The sequence below is a fragment of the Aegilops tauschii genome, chromosome 5 (assembly GCF_002575655.3).
Source record: "Aegilops tauschii subsp. strangulata cultivar AL8/78 chromosome 5, Aet v6.0, whole genome shotgun sequence".
NCBI classification, from domain to species: domain Eukaryota; kingdom Viridiplantae; phylum Streptophyta; class Magnoliopsida; order Poales; family Poaceae; genus Aegilops; species Aegilops tauschii.
This window is the reverse complement of record NC_053039.3, coordinates 40,205,305-40,221,828: the sequence shown is the minus strand read 5'-3', so window position 1 is coordinate 40,221,828 and position 16,524 is coordinate 40,205,305. Positions and strand designations below refer to the sequence as shown.

The following is a 16,524-nucleotide window of genomic DNA, read 5'->3' as shown; positions in this document are numbered from 1 at the left end:
TGCAAGTGGGAGACTGTTGGAAATATGCCCTAGAGGCAATAATAAATGGTTATTATTATATTTCCTTGTTCATGATAATTGTCTATTGTTCATGCTATAATTGTGTTATCCGGAAATCGTAATACATGTGTGAATACATAGACCACAACGTGTCCCTAGTAAGCCTCTAGTTGACTAGCTCGCTGATCAACAGATAGTCACGGTTTCCTGACTATGGACATTGGATGTCATTGATAACAGGATCACATCATTAGGAGAATGATGTGATGGACAAGACCCAATCCTAAGCATAGCACAAAAGATCGTGTAGTTCATTTGCTAGAGCTTTTCCAATGTCAAGTATCATTTCCTTAGACCATGAGATCGTGCAACTCCCGGATACCGTAGGAGTGCTTTGGGTGTACCAAACGTCACAACGTAACTGGGTGACTATAAAGGTGCACTACGGGTATATCCGAAAGTGTCTGTTGAGTTGGCACGGATCGAGACTGGGATTTGTCACTCCGTATGACGGAGAGGTATCTCTGGGCCCACTCGGTAATGCATCATCATAATGAGCTCAATGTGAGTAAGGAGTTAGCCACGGGATCATGCATTACGGTACGAGTAAAGTGACTTGCCGGTAACGAGATTGAACAAGGTATTGGGATACCGACGATCGAATCTCGGGCAAGTAACGTACCGATTGACAAAGGGAATTATATACGGGATTGATTGAATCCTCGACATCGTGGTTCATCCGATGAGATCATCGTGGAACATGTGGGAGCCAACATGGGTATCCAGATCCCGCTGTTGGTTATTGACCGGAGAGGCGTCTCGGTCATGTCTGCATGTCTCCCGAACCCGTAGGGTCTACACACTTAAGGTTCGGTAACGCTAGGGTTGTAGAGATATTAGTATGTAGAAACCCGAAAGTTGTTCGGAGTCCCGGATGAGATCCCGGACGTCACGAGGAGTTCCGGAATGGTCCGAAGGTGAAGAATTATATATAGGAAGTCCAGTTTCGGCCACCGGGAAAGTTTTGGGGTTTATCGGTATTGTACCGGGACCACCGGAAGGGTCCCGGGGGTCCACCGGGTGGGGCCACCTATCTCGAAGGGCCCCATGGGCTGAAGTGGGAAGGGAACCAGCCCTTAGTGGGCTGGGGCGCCCCCCCTTTGGCCTCCCCCTGCGCCTAGGGTTGGAAACCCTAGGGGTGGGGGGCGCCCCACTTGCCTTGGGGGGCAAGGCACCCCCTTGGCCGCTGCCCCCCCTCAGATGGGATCTCCAGGGTGGCTGGCGCCCCCCCCCCCCCAGGACCCCTATAAATAGTGGGGGAGGGAGGGCAGCAGTACAACAGCCCCTGGCGCCTCCCTCTCGCCCTGCAACACCTCTCCCTCCCGCTTGCGCTTGGCGAAGCCCTGCCGGGATCCCCGCTACTTCCACCACCACGCCGTCGTGCTGCTGGATCTCCACCAACCTCTCCTTCCCCCTTGCTGGATCAAGGAGGAGACGTCGCTGCTCCATACGTGTGTTGAACGCGGAGGTGCCGTCCGTTCGGCACTCGGTCATCGGTGATTTGGATCACGGCGAGTACGACTCCATCAACCCCGTTCACTTGAACGCTTCCGCTTGCGATCTACAAGGGTATGTAGATGCACTCCTTTCCCCTCGTTGCTAGTATACTCCATAGATGGATCTTGGTGATGCGTAGAAAATTTTAAAATTCTGCTAAGATCCCCAACACTTGTTTGGATGTGGCGCTCCGGGGATGAGGTCGATGCGGTGCTCGATGCCTCGTAGTGGAGGTAGACCCGGAGGTAGCTCATCGGGGAAAACATCTTGGAATTCCTGCAATAAAGAAGATAATACTAAAGGTAGATCGTGAGAGGTGTTAGTTTTTGGTGCCTCGTCCTTGCACAATAGGACATAGTGTAGGACACTTGATGGGTTCGCACACACTTCTCTCATCTCACATTTGGTGGCAAATAGAACTAAGTTTTTCTTGTCGCTCATCGTGGGGGCGCTCAATTTGGGCTTGTGGCGCTCACTCGCTTTTTGGTGGTTCGCTCTCTCACTACTCTCTCCACGATGGGTGGCTTGCTTGTCGGCGAGCACTTGGCTTGGGGACATAGGGCGTAGCACATACTCCTTTCCTTTCATCTTGAAGCTATAGTGGTTTGTACGACCATTGTGGATGACACCTCGGTCAAATTGCCATGGCCGTCCAAGAAGGAGGTGGCAAACGGTCATCGGAAGGACATCACACTCCAAAGTGTCTTCGTAAGCTCTGATCTTCAAAGAGACTTGTACCCTATGCTCGACTTGGATGGTGCCGTTGTCGCTTAGCCATTGTACTTTGTAAGGGTGCGGGTGCTTCATCTTGACCAATTGGAGCTTGGAGCATAGTTCTTCACTCGCTATGTTATGGCAACTCCCTCCATCGATGATGACCTTGACGGACCTTCCATTGATTCCGGCCTTGGTGTGGAAGATATGGCATCTTTGGTCTTCGTCTTGTTGATGTTGAAGAGTCAAGACCTTGGAGACAACGAGAGCGGGGCTCGAATCTTCGTCACAAAAGACTTGATCATCTTCGTCTTTGTTGTTCACTTGGCGGTGCATGGCCACTTGCTCAAGGGCTTCCATTTCTCCTTCACTCATGGAGTCATATGTTCTGTCGTCGTTGAGGATCATGGTGCGCTTGTTTGTGCACTCGAAGGACTTGTGGCCTCGGCCTCCACATGTGAAACATTTGAAGGAACTTTTCTTGATGGTCTCATCGGTTGGGGTAGATGATGATGAAACTTTCGGCTTGAAGTTGCTTGTATTAGGAGGACGACTTGAGCTTGTCGAAGTTTTCTTGTAACTTGACTTGTCGCGGTTGCTTGTAGATGGCTTTGTTGAGGTAGAAGGTGTTGGAGTCGTTGAAGCTTGGGTGTTGGAGAAACCATAGGACTTGGATGAGAACTTGGCATACTTGAAGTCTTCTTGTACTTGTCGTTCCACTTTGGTAGCTAGCAGGAGGAAGAGGTCTATTTATAGTCTTAGTGCAAAAGAGGGGCGAAGTGAAGGGGTACATGGGCTTCGGCCCGAAACTGTGCGCAGACAGGTACCGGACGTCCGCTGGGGGCCGGTCGTCCGGTGGCTCATGGGCGTCTGGACGTCCGGTGTCGTCGGACTTTCGCTAAATCCGTTCTGTGAAGGATGCGCCGGACGTCCGGCGGCTTCGGACTTCTGTTAATTTTGGCTCGGGTGCGGAGTCGCCGGACGTCCGGACCTTGTCGGTCGTCTGCTCGCTGGAGGGTGTGGCCGGTCGTCCGGTCCTGGCCGGACGTCCGCTCGCTGTAGCCTGTGTTGGCTGGGACTTGGGCATGTTCGCTTCAGGCGTCGGACGTCCGGTCCCGACCGGTCGTCCGGTGGCTGTAGTTTATTCAACAGTCCTTCTTCTTGTCCTTCGCACTTGGTGTCCTCGCCGTCTTGTCCAATGGATGTAGATGTTCCATGGTTATCCTCCAAGTACCTAAGCACACATAGTGTTTCCGTTTGAGGTAGTAGCCATGTCTCATGTGTCGAAAGTAGTAGTTCGGAAAGGAGCGAGTTCACCTTATCTTCGATAGCCTTTGTTCGGGCTCTTGTCATGGGTCCAAGTGGTGTCGTGGGAGACGTAGGTTGGTCCATGGGGATGACCTTGGATGCTCCGCATCAATTTTGCTACGTTGGAACTGTAACACATTGATGACATGCTATGTTTCTATCTCTTGGGAGAGGCTGTGAAATATATTAGTTGAGTATGTTGCTTGAGGTACCCATGGCACTATTCGGGAGTCTAATGATCATGGTGCATTTGGTACAGCGGAGGACCATATTTTTGACTGATTTCATATGTTCTACAAAAGTATATATTGGTTATTCCTTATTATAGCAAAATTATCTTATATTATGTTAGAGACGATGCTTATAACTTTATCAACAAAGAAACCCATGAGCAGACTTTTCTTCAGGTTCAGTGCTCAAATAGTTGAAAAGTAAGGTCTAGATCCGTAGAGTTTAGGTGTTTCTCCTCAAGTATAAATTCCATAAAATGAATTTGCATAAAGCCTGGGTGGTGGTCCATTCGGTGAAAGCCTGGTGGAACCTCATTGACTCCAACGCATCGCAATCTCGACGGGCGATGATGTCTCTTATTATGCTGATCTCATGGGAAATTTGGAACGAGAGGAATGCACACGTCTTCCGTAACACCGCGGTGCCGGTTGGGGTTCTTATTGCTAGAATCAAAAATGTTTCAAAGCTTTGGTGCCTTGCAGGCAGGGGCGGTGCTAGGGGTATTCTTGGGTCTTCATGTGAATACCCATGATTTTTACAAAACAGTGTTGATTTTGGTAAAACAGTGACAATTTTCAAAAAAACAACAATGATTTTGGCAAAATGAATACACATGAATACCCGGTTGCAAATTCCTGAAGCCGCCACTGCTTGCAGGGGCCAAGTATTTGAGTAGTGTAGTGCCGTGAGAGTAACATTTTGTAATTTGGCTTTTGGCCAAAAACTCTAAACCTTCTTCTTAATCAATGAAAGTGGCAAATCTTTTGCCCAGTTTCAATTTTTTTTTGCATAAAGCATAACTCATATAATTTATCCTGTACAGGAAAAGGAAAGTTGGATGATTTAGAGTTATGTGAAAATTATTTCTCCGTTTCACCATTTTGTTTCTTTCTTAACTGTCGCTTGCTCTATTTTCCAATTGTATACTTTGCTTTTGTATTATTGTACTAAACGCAGGTTGTTCGTCTAGCACAGATATTGATGGCCTGGGAAATCATATGGCAGTTGGATCTGATGATGTCTGATGAAGGAATAGTCACAAGCAGAGATGGCCTAAAGGCATCTTGGATACAACTGTTGTTTTAGTATGCCATTGACGGACATAGGTCAAAGTTTCCAGTCAGGATGAGCTTTGATTGTAATTTGTAAATGATATCAGATATGCACTCATGTAATTTCCACATGAATTTTATTTGGTTTATTCAGTCTCTTGGGGTGCTCAAAGAAGTAGGGTTGGGTACAGTGGCGCATCTACCGGCTCTTCCATAGGCTCGAGCCTACCCTCTAAAATCCCGAAATTTATTTTTACTACTATGCATCGGCAAGCCGAGGAAAAGCCGGGCAGCCGGCCCATGTAAGCAAATTGGGCAGGCGAGGAAACGAGCAGTCAGCCGCACGGCCGCACGCGCTCCAGCTCTCGAAAAGCACTCGAGTCTCGACGACCTAGCTGCCGGGTCGACGACCTAGCCGCCGGGCAGCCGGAGCTGGCGGAGCCGCGGCGCGGAGCTCGCCACCCCGCCGGTCGCCACACCGCGCAGACCTCGGCACCCCGCCGGTCGTCGCCCAACGAGGGAGCCAGCACGGGGAGGCGGGCAGCTCGTCGGTCGTCGGCCGTCGCCCATCGCCTGAGCAGTGGACTGCGCCTGAGGACCTCCGACTCCGAGGCAATCGAGGCTCCCCTGCCTGTGCCTGGTAGATTTCTTCTCTGTACTCTGGCTATTTATTTATTAATTTATTTGCTTTGTTTTGATGCTTGTTCAGTGATGTGCTGTAGTATGCTACTCTGTTGTCAAATGTCAAATTGTCAATCATTTATTTGCTGTAGGTTCTAGGTAGCTCTAGTTATTATTAATTCATGAACTAATTTCTATCCTTGTTTCATTATTTGTAGAAATGAAGAGAAAGAAGTTTGCACAGTTGGTTTCCAAGCAGTTAAAGAAATGAAGAGAAAGAGAAAGAAGACTAATCTGAGAAAGTTTGGGCTTATTTCGATAAATGGATTTGTAGATAATGGCTATCTCGTTAAACTCAAAATTTTGTTCAAAATTTTATATTTTTTAAAACATCAGAAAAAGTTATAGTAAATACTAGATCTTTCCAGTAGTAATCTAGGAAAATTTCAGTTTATTTGCACATACATATTAGGAGATAATTAATTTTTTCTTTAAAAGAGTGTTTTTTTAGATTCGCCACTGGTTGCGTATGTTCATAGGGGTAAGTGCGCATGCTTGTCGTGAGGGTCTTTATCTCTATAAGTGTTTCTAAATAAACTTGAATTTATTAAATTTCATATGGATAATCCTTATTACTGACTAATAGTATTACTTGAAAGGGTTTATTTTTCTACTCTTTCTACAAGGATATTCCAACGACAAGGACTAAGAGGTGCAGCAAAGCGCGCATGCCCTTCTAGTCAAGAGAAGAAAGATGGCAAAGGAATCCTGAGAATCGCACCGTATGCTAAATCTGCTAACACAATTTTGAATAGTCAAATCCCTGTCAAGTTAGTACTGGTGGAGGAGGTTTTTTTAATCTAGAGTTAAGGTACAAGAAAGCTACGAATTTAATCTTTTTGGTTGTTGCGTCGTGAGAACACGCGAGAGTTGCTAGCGAGATTCATTTCTGGTCTATCTTGTGCTGGTTTTGTTACTTTAGCTTGTTGCATCTCCCATGATCCATAGTATTTGTTCGGCTACATCTTCTTCATCTATTTTGTTGCGTACCGTGAAAGATTGGAAGGTCTACACGCACGCGTGAATTTGCATCTTGACTTCATCAAGTGGTATCCAGAGCAAAGGTTGATCATGATACATTGTTGTTTAAGATGTCAAACTCGGTTAACAAGAACATCAAAGTTGTTACTGATTTTGAGGAAGTTGTACGTCCAGTGTAGTGTACGCGGATGATATTCCTTAAAATATTTGAGATTGTTTTGACCACACGTGTGACTACGTCAAATAATATCATGAAGCGCTTGAGGTGAAGGTTGGCAAAAGGATTGATGAGCTGGACCTCACCAATACGCCGGCGATGGAATCCTCACCACCACCAGCTGCGCCACTATGTTACACACCACCGGCTCGCCACGGGAATGCCAATGTGCATGATCCCCGTCTAGTGGCACGACTGCATGCTAGAGATGACGACCTTGATGACGAAGTCGATCATGCGGTGGGGTATGCGACACTATGAGCGCCGTCCCGAAGTTACCGCTTGTGGCAGAGCACATGACCGAGTGGGTCAAGCTACATGTGTTCCTTTTGATGACTAGTAAATGCGTACGTGCGTTCACGTTAACATTTAGGCAATATATAAATTGCACACGGATATTAGGTACACTATTATTTGTGCGTTAATCCTGTGATTAGTGCAATATTTGGTATGATATTAATTACACGTGGATATTGGGTATGCTATTATTTGTGCGTTAATCATGTGATTAGTGCAATATTTGGTATAATATTAATTGCACGTTAAACACGTTTAACGCTCACCATTGGAGCAGTCTAGGTCGTTGGATTGACTTAGTTCGATGGCCGAGATCAGTTGGATCTACCCCTTTGAGTCTTTTTATATTGGTATAGATATAGATGAAATTGGGCGTGTAAAAGTTCAATTCATTCATTCTTGGGCAAGTGTGAACTAGAAGTCTATTTGGAGTGGGAAATGTTGTTGATCAAAATTTTGACACCCATCATTATAGTGAAGAGAAGAAAGTTCAACTTGTTGGAATTGACTTTACAGGTTACACACTAATTTGATGGAATCAAATTTATCGCTCAAAACATCACGCGAAGACTTGGGGAGAGATGAAAGAATCCATGAGATGATGTATTGTTCCTGAGCACTATAAAAGAGATATGTAACACAACTTGCAGTGGCTCTCTCAAGGTAATAGGAGTGTTGAGGAATATTACAAGAAAATGGAATTGCTTACAATACATACATGCACAACGGGGATCGAACGCGACGATGACACATTTCTTTGACGGGGTGAACACTGAGGTGCAAAATTGTGTAGAGATGGTGGTTTATTACAACATGCAAGATCTTGTGCACCAAGCTGAGTGTGCAGATCAGCAAATTGAGTGACGCTAAGACAATGTTTTTCATAACACCTCCTCCAACTCGTGGCGATGTCCTCAGCAAAAATCTGATGAAGGTGGCACCAGTTTCAAGATGGTGTCATCAAATCGATCTAATAGTTTAGTGCAGAAGGATGTTACAAAAATAGTAGCATCGAGAGCTGATTCCAGTGCACAATCCATCGCACGCACTAGTGATATAGATTGCTGCAAGTGTTGAGGCTGGGGACATATGAAGCATGAGTGTCCTCATGAGAAGAGAGTATTGCTCATGAAAGATGGATATACTTGTTATAAAAAAAGATGGATATACATCAGCTAGTGATGAAGAGAAAGTGGATGACACATCTAGAGAGAAGTGTGAAGATCTTGAAAAGGAGGCCTTGAGTTTTGAAGCTGCGGAATCATATTCGTCCTCGAGTGCAAGAAGACCAAACTGAGGACAAGGGGCAACGCTGGAATATTTTTCAGTCCGTGTGCAAATCAACGACACCAATTGCAAGTTGATCATCGATGGTGGAAGCTACGCCCATACGGCCAGCAAGGGGGTGGTGGATTCTTTAGGATTACATGTGTGCAAACACCGGCAACCCTACCGGGTCGAGTGGAAGTATCACACTGAAAAGTTAAAGGTTACTCACAAGGTGCACATCAATTTTTCGATTGGCAACTATGTTGATAGGGTGATATTCCTATCATGTTAGTAGTGCTGGAGGAAGTTATTTTTTATTGAGTTAAGAAAGAACAGGAAAGCTATGATCTTAATCTTTGACTGTTGCGCCATGAAAGCACGTCGAGAATTGCTAGCGAGATTGATTTCTGATCTATTTATGCTGGTTTCGTTACTTTGGTTTCCTACATCTCGCTTGATCCATAGTATTTGTTCGGCTACATGTTCTTCATCTACTTTGTTGGGTCTTTGTTTCATCAAGTACCATGAATGATTGGGACGTATACATGTGCCAATTTATGTCTCGCTTGTTCGTGCTTCATCAAATTGGGGGAGAGGTGAGGGTTGATCCTAAGAGAATTCACAGGGCACGTAGCACCACGACCCTTCATTCTCGTTGTGATTCGGAACTTGGCTCGACTGGAAAGTTCCTGGAAAACAAATGGAAATTCGAAGTATTAGCATGTATACCAAGGAATGTTTTGTCCCTCTTAGAATCCTTTCTTAGAATCCTTTAGCCCTCTTCTTTCTCAATTCGTTTTACATCCATGCACTTATATTCCTGCTCAAGTTCTCATTACATCGCCTTATAATGTTCTGTCCCTCATACCTGACCTTTGAAACCCCTAGTTCATGCCATGCACTCTTCCCATCGTAAATCATCCACTGATTATGCGGCCTCCTTGTATGGATCACATGAATCTTCAAGCTGACTGTCGTTCCTATGGAAATTTCTCCTTACAACTACAATGATTCTCCAGACAGGTAATTATCAATAATTATATCTTCCTCATCATGTTATTCTATATCTTGTCCTGTGAAGTTATGTTTGCTGAAAGTTTATTTTCCTTGTTTAACTTAGACTTCTATTGTCAAGTTACGTTCACTAAAACTTGCCTTCTCCTCATTTAGTCATTTGTAGTCTCAACTTACGTGGAGTGAAACCAAGCTTACCAAATGCACATCCAGGTCTAAGTTTTGTACCGCGAAAATTATGACAACGGTAATATATCGCCTAGTTTTGCAATTTGGTACTTAGATTCTAGTTTGTAAAAAAAAGTGCCCTCATGGCCCACATCATTGGTTCAAGTCCCAGGACATCAAAGTATGTGCTAACATTTATTTCTCCAGCGGGAAGTGGGTCCAGACGGGAGACACTCTTGTAGAGTGCAAATAAAAGAGATAAACATCTCAGGCAATTCAAAATAGTATGATATGGCATAGTCCTTTCTGTCGGAGAAGTCTTCGTCGTCTTCGTGAAATTTCAGCCAAAAACATTATCGTGGCAACAGAACAACGTTTTCATGGCAGCAGTTTTAACAAAAACGGATTTATGAAAAAACTGTTTGAAGTGGCAACATGAAAACACTGCCATGACAACAATTTCGAGAATCACCACCGTGGCAGCAGTTTCTTCAGCTTTTCTTCTGTGTCATCCGGTACATCCTCCTGCGTCGGGGTCCTCCTTCGCAAGCTTGTCACCACCATATGTAATATTATTTCATCACCGTTATCTCTATAGCTACTCTATAAAATCGCATTACATCAAATTTGACACGCATGTCATTAAAGTGACAACCAAATGGCTCCAACCATCATGTCGTATTGTGACACGCAGGTCACATAAAATATTATAATATATAGTCATCTCATACAAAATCACATCAATATGATGAAGGCTATACCACATCACATGCTCCCTGTAAAACCAAGTTAGATGTCATCTAATCGGTTTATGCAACATTTTAATTTATGTGGCTTCCAGGGTTTGAGATCAAACACTATCTACCTAAGTCCATCATCAAGTATGATCATCATCCTATTACTAGATTAACTTTGTGAGGTGTGTCATGGAAGATAATTAAAAATTTGTAGCACTACACTAAGCTTCGTCAATACGCATGACCCCATGTAGATCAAAATCTACATGCACTGCAATTTGCAGAATTTCATATTTCTTGACTAACATGAAACCCAAAGAATTGAAGAACTTCTTTGATCTGTCGACCAACATACTAAGAGAAGCATGGAAGGGTCACAGATTGCCAAAACTTTGTAACAAAGTTTGCACAATGCCGCCAACATCAGAAAACCACAAATTCAAGGGAAGCAACAAGAACATCAAGTATAAGATTGCGTCTACTAACAATAGGTGTTATCTTCCACCCACAATTTTTTTATTAAGCAATAGAACTCATCTACTACTCAAAAAAATTAGCAATAGATCTAACCTACTACTATTTTTTGCAATAAACACACAACACATGTATTCTAGATCGTAACCTACAACTACTCATAGATCGCTCATGATGCCACTGTTGGAAAACATAGTAGAAAAAAATCGGCCCTACGGATCAAGAACCAACATCAATATGTAGATCCATACAAGGCTAGATCAGATCGTTACCAACTCTGAGTTGCAGCGGAAGAAGAGTAGGCAATGTTGCAAACCAAGAAGAGGAAGCAAAGCAGGGAGAGGTAAGCAGAGCAGGGAGAGCAAACAGAGGATGCAGAGAAAGGAGAGAAAACAAACTCTGATTTCTATGAGAGTGATTATGATGTGGAAGATCTGGATGAGGATTTGTTCCTCGAGAATATAGATGCAGAAGTAGGTGATAACAATGAGAAGGAATGATATGTAGAAGAAGATGATCCTTTGGATGATCATGATGATCTGAATCTATCCAAAGCAGAATTTGAAAAAATGTACTACAGATTCAGGGCCTACAATGCAGAAGGTGACATGAAATCCAATGTCCAGGGTTGGTTTGGTATTTGGTGAAATGAAAGAACTAAGGATCACACTGAATGCCTACACTGTGAGGAACATAGTTAAGATTTTTAAACCTAGAAATGAGGTTATACTGTGTTCACAAGGATGCCCTTGGTTGCTGAAAGCTTCAAAGGTGTTCACAAGGATGCCCTTGGTTGCTGAAAGCTTCAAAGGACAGTACAATGGCACACACATGCATGCATCAAACGGTACTCTATTCAAAGTGTCTCGCTGTTAAAATTCTCACACACGGAATTATTGAGGAGTTCAGAGATAATCAGAAGATAGACTTGACAACAACAATGCAACTAAATCCCCTCCTGGAACAGCTCGACTGGTTCTTCACCTCTCTCAACTGGACTACATCTTTCCCCAACACGATGGTAAACCCGTTGGGCCGTCCTGTTCCCTGTACTGTGGTAATTCAATCCAACATTCCAAAGAGCAGAATATTCAGATTTGAATATTATTGGATTGCACATCCCGGCTTTATGGAAGTGGTTCAATCGGCTTGGAATAGACCAATCAAATTTGGTAAAGATAAAAACTCGGTGTCTATCCTCTGCCAAAAGCTCAAGGCTGTACGACATGCATTAAGTCTCTGGAGCAAAAATATTTCCTGCCTAAAAGTAGCTATTGACAATTCAAATAAGGCACTACTTGAACTTGATGTTATTGAAGAGCGTAGAGCCCTCTCCATCCCTGAACGTAACTTCAGAAACATCCTCAAAAACCACCTCCTTAGATTACTCACCTACCAGAAAGAATACTGGAGGAAGAGATGCACCGTCCGTTGGATTAAATTTGGGGACGAAAACTCGAAGTTCTTCCAGACTGTGGCCACAGAAAGATTCAGACGTAACTGCATTGCTACTTTAAAATCTTATCAAGGGGTAATTGTAAATGACCACACTGGCAAGGAGTCGATTCTGTTTGAGGCCTTTAAACAAAGGTTGGGTACGTGCACTAGGCCTAATATGATATTTAATCTCTCAGCTCTTCTCAGGCAGCAGGTTGATTTTGATAGCCTCACAACTCTATTCACACATGCTGAGATTGACGCAGTAATCAAGGACATGCCCCCTGACCGGGCACTTGGGCCTGACGGCTTCAATCGGGCCTTCTTAAAAGCCTGCTGGCCAATCATAAAAGAAGACTTCTATAATTTATGTGCTGAATTCCATAATGGGATCTTGATCTGGAATGCCTGAACTACGGTTACATTACTCTGATCCCTATATAAGAACAACTCGCAAGAGACAGTCAATGACTTTCGCCCGATCACTCTGCTCAATTGCTCTCTCAAACTGATCACTAAACTTTTGGCCAACCGACTCCAGAAAATCATTCTCCAAATCGTCCACCGCAACCAGTACGGATTCATGTGTGGGCGATCGATACATGACTGTCTGGTGTGGGCTTTCGAATACATACACCGATGTCAAACGTTGCAGAAAGAGATAATACTACTGAAATTAGACTTTGCCAAAGCATTTGACACAATTCAACACTCTGCAATGTTGCAAATTATGAAAAATGTGGGATTCAACGACAAATGGATTCAGTGGATCCAATGTCTCTTCACTTCCGGAAAATCCTTTGTCCTGCTTAATGGCACACCGGGAAAAATCTTTCAGTGCAAATGTGGTGTGAGGCAAGGTGACCCCCTATCACCACTTATTTTTGTCATTGCCACAAACTTGCTTCAGACAGCTATTAATGATGCCCTTCGTTGTAATCTCTTGGAATTCCCCATTCAACACAACAACAATGTGGTGAATACCCTGTTATACAGTATGCAGATGACACGATTATTGTTATGCCTGCATGCATCCGACAAGCTACCAAGATCAAAGAAATCCTAGAGGATTACGCCACGTCCATTGGCCTCAAGATCAACTTTCACAGATCTACCATAGTACCGATCAACACCCCACCTGATAAATGTAAGGATCTGGCTGACCTCTTTGGTTGTTCTGTGGGCTCCATGCCGTTCACGTACCTAGGACTTCCTTTGGGCACCACTCGACCATCAATCCAAGATCTGACCCCGTTGATATGCAAAGCTGAGAGGAACATCACGGCTGCCATGTCCTTGATGTCGTACGTGAAGGAAATATGCCTTAGAGGCAATAATAAAGTTATTATTTATTTCCTTATTTCATGATAAATGTTTATTATTCATGCTAGAATTGTATTAACCGGAAACATAATACATGTGTGAATACATAGACAAACAGAGTGTCACTAGTATGCCTCTACTAGACTAGCTCGTTGATCAAAGATGGTTAAGTTTCCTAACCATAGACATGAGTTGTCATTTGATAAACGGGATCACATCATTAGGAGAATGATGTGATTGACTTGACCCATTCCGTTAGCTTAGCACTTGATCGTTTTAGTTTACTGCTATTGCTTTCTTCATGACTTATACATGTTCCTATGACTATGAGATTATGCAACTCCCGATTACCGGAGAAACACTTTGTGTGCTACCAAACGTCACAACGTAACTGGGTGATTATAAAGGTGCTCTACAGGTGTCTTCGATGGTACTTGTTGAGTTGGCATAGATCGAGATTAGGATTTGTCACTCCGATTGTCGGAGAGGTATCTCTGGGCCCTCTCGGTAATGCACATCACTATAAGCCTTGCAAGCAATACAACTAATGAGTTAGTTGCGGGATGATGCATTACGGAAGGAGTAAAGAGACTTGCCGGTAACGAGATTGAGCTAGGTATTGAGATACCGACGATCGAATCTCGGGCAAGTAACATACCGATGACAAAGGGAACAACGTATGTTGATATGCGGTTTGACTGATAAAGATCTTCGTAGAATATGTAGGAACCAATATGAGCATCTAGGTTCCGCTATTGGTTATTGACCGGAGACGTGTCTCGGTCATGTCTACATAGTTCTCGAACCAGTAGGGTCCGCACGCTTAACGTTCGGTGACGATCGGTATTATGAGTTTTAGTGTTTTGATGTACCGAAGGTAGTTCGGGGTCCCGGATATGATCACGGACATGACAAGGAGTCTCGAAATGGTCGAGACGTAAAGATCGATATATTGGACGACTATGTGCGGACACAGGAAGTGTTTCGGGAGGTTTCGGACATATACCGGAGTACCGGGGGGTTACCGGAACCCCCCGGGGAGTATATTGGGCCTAATGGGCCCTAGTGGGAGAAGAGGAGGGGCGGCCAGTGCAGCCGCGCCCCCCCTCCCCTCTAGTCCGAATTGGACAAGGAGGGGGGGGCGGCGCCCCCCTTTCCTTCTCTCCTTCTCTCCCTTCCTTCTCCTCTCCTACTCCTACTTGGAAGGGGGGAGTCCTACTCCCGGTGGGAGTAGGACTCCTCATGGGGCGCGCCATAGGAAGCCGGCCCCCTCCCCCTCCTCCACTCCTTTATATACGGGGAGGGGGCACCCCTTGGAGACACAACAATTGATCATTGATCTCTTAGCCGTGTGCGGTGCCCCCCTCCACCATAATCCACCTCGGTCATATCGTAGTGGTGCTTAGGCGAAGCACTGCGTCGGTAGCATCATCATCACCGTCATCACGCCGTCGTGCTGATGGAACTCTCCCTCGAAGCTCTGCTAGATCGGAGTTTGTGGGACGTCATCGAGCTGAACGTGTGCTGAACTCGGAGGTGCCGTGCGTTCGGTACTTGGATCGGGTCGGATCGTGAAGACGTACGACTACATCAACCGCGTTGTTCTAACGCTTCCGCTTTCGGTCTACGAGGGTACGTGGACACACTCTCCCCTCTCGTTGCTATGAATCACCATGATCTTGCATGTGCATATGAAATTTTTGAAATTACTACGTTTCCCAACAGTGGCATCCGAGCCAGGTTTATGCGTAGATGTTATATGCACGAGTAGAACACAAGTGTGTTGGAAATATGCCCTAGAGGCAATAATAAAATGGTTATTATTGTATTTCCTTGTTCATGATAATTGTCTATTGTTCATGCTATAATTGTTTTAACTGGAAACCGTAATACATGTGTGAATACATAGACCACAACATGTCCCTAGTGAGCCTCTAGTTGACTAGCTCATTGATCAATAGATGGTTATGGTTTCCTGACCATGGACATTGGATGTCATTGATAACGGGATCACATCATTAGGAGAATGATGTGATGGACAAGACCCAATCCTAAGCATAGCACAAGATCGTGTAGTTCATTTGCTAAGAGCTTTTCTAATGTCAAGTATCATTTCCTTAGACCATGAGATTGTGCAACTCCCGGATACCGTAGGAATGCTTTGGGTGTACCAAACGTCACAGAGTAACTGGGTGGCTATAAAGGTGCACTACAGGTATCTCCAAAAGTGTTTGTTGGGTTGGCACGAATCGAGACTGGGATTTGTCACTCCGTATGACGGAGAGGTATCTCTGGGCCCACTCGGTAATGCATCATCATAATGAGCTCAATGTGACTAATGAGTTAGCCACGGGATCATGCGTTATGGAACGAGTAAAGAGACTTGCCGGTAACGAGATTGAACGAGGTATGGGGATACCGATGATCGAATCTCGGGCAAGTAACATACCGATGGACAAAGGGAATTGTATACGGGATTGATTGAATCCCCGACATCGTGGTTCATCCGATGAGATCATCGTGGAACATGTGGGAGCCAACATGGGTATCCAGATCCCGCTGTTGGTTATTGGCCGGAGAACGTCTCGGTCATGTCTGCATGGTTCCCGAACCCGTAGGGTCTACACACTTAAGGTTCGGTGACGCTAGAGTTGTTATGGGAAATAGTATGTGATTACCGAAGGTTGTTTGGAGTCCCGGATGAGATCCCGGACATGACGAGGAGCTCCGGAATGGCCCGGAGGTGAAGATCGGTATATTGGACGAAGGGTATTGTAGTCCGGAATTGTTCCGGGGGTACCAGGCTATGGCCAGCATGTCCGAAAGGGGTTTCGGAGGCCCCGGCAAGCGTTGGGGGGCCTTATGGGCCAAGGGGAAGGGGCAAACCAGCCCACTAAGGGGCTGTGCGCCCCTCCCAACCCCTCTCACGTAACCAGGAGAGGTGGGGGCGCCACCCCTAGGGCAGCCGCCCCTCCCGGCTTGGGGGGCAAGTTTCCTAGGGGGTGGGGGTGCCCAAACCCATCTAGGGTTTCCCCTAGCCGCCGCCTCCTCCTCTAGATCCATC

The 16,524-nt window shown here is 45.0% G+C and overlaps 1 long non-coding RNA gene across 1 annotated transcript; it reads left to right on the top strand.

Moving 5' to 3' along the window:
- The first annotated feature begins 5,060 nt into the window (after nucleotides 1-5,060).
- LOC109774406 (uncharacterized) lies at nucleotides 5,061-5,884 on the top strand. The gene is made up of 2 exons (XR_005755524.3): nucleotides 5,061-5,502; nucleotides 5,702-5,884. It is a non-coding gene; the product is annotated as an uncharacterized lncRNA (long non-coding RNA).
- Nucleotides 5,885-16,524: the final 10,640 nt, after the last annotated feature.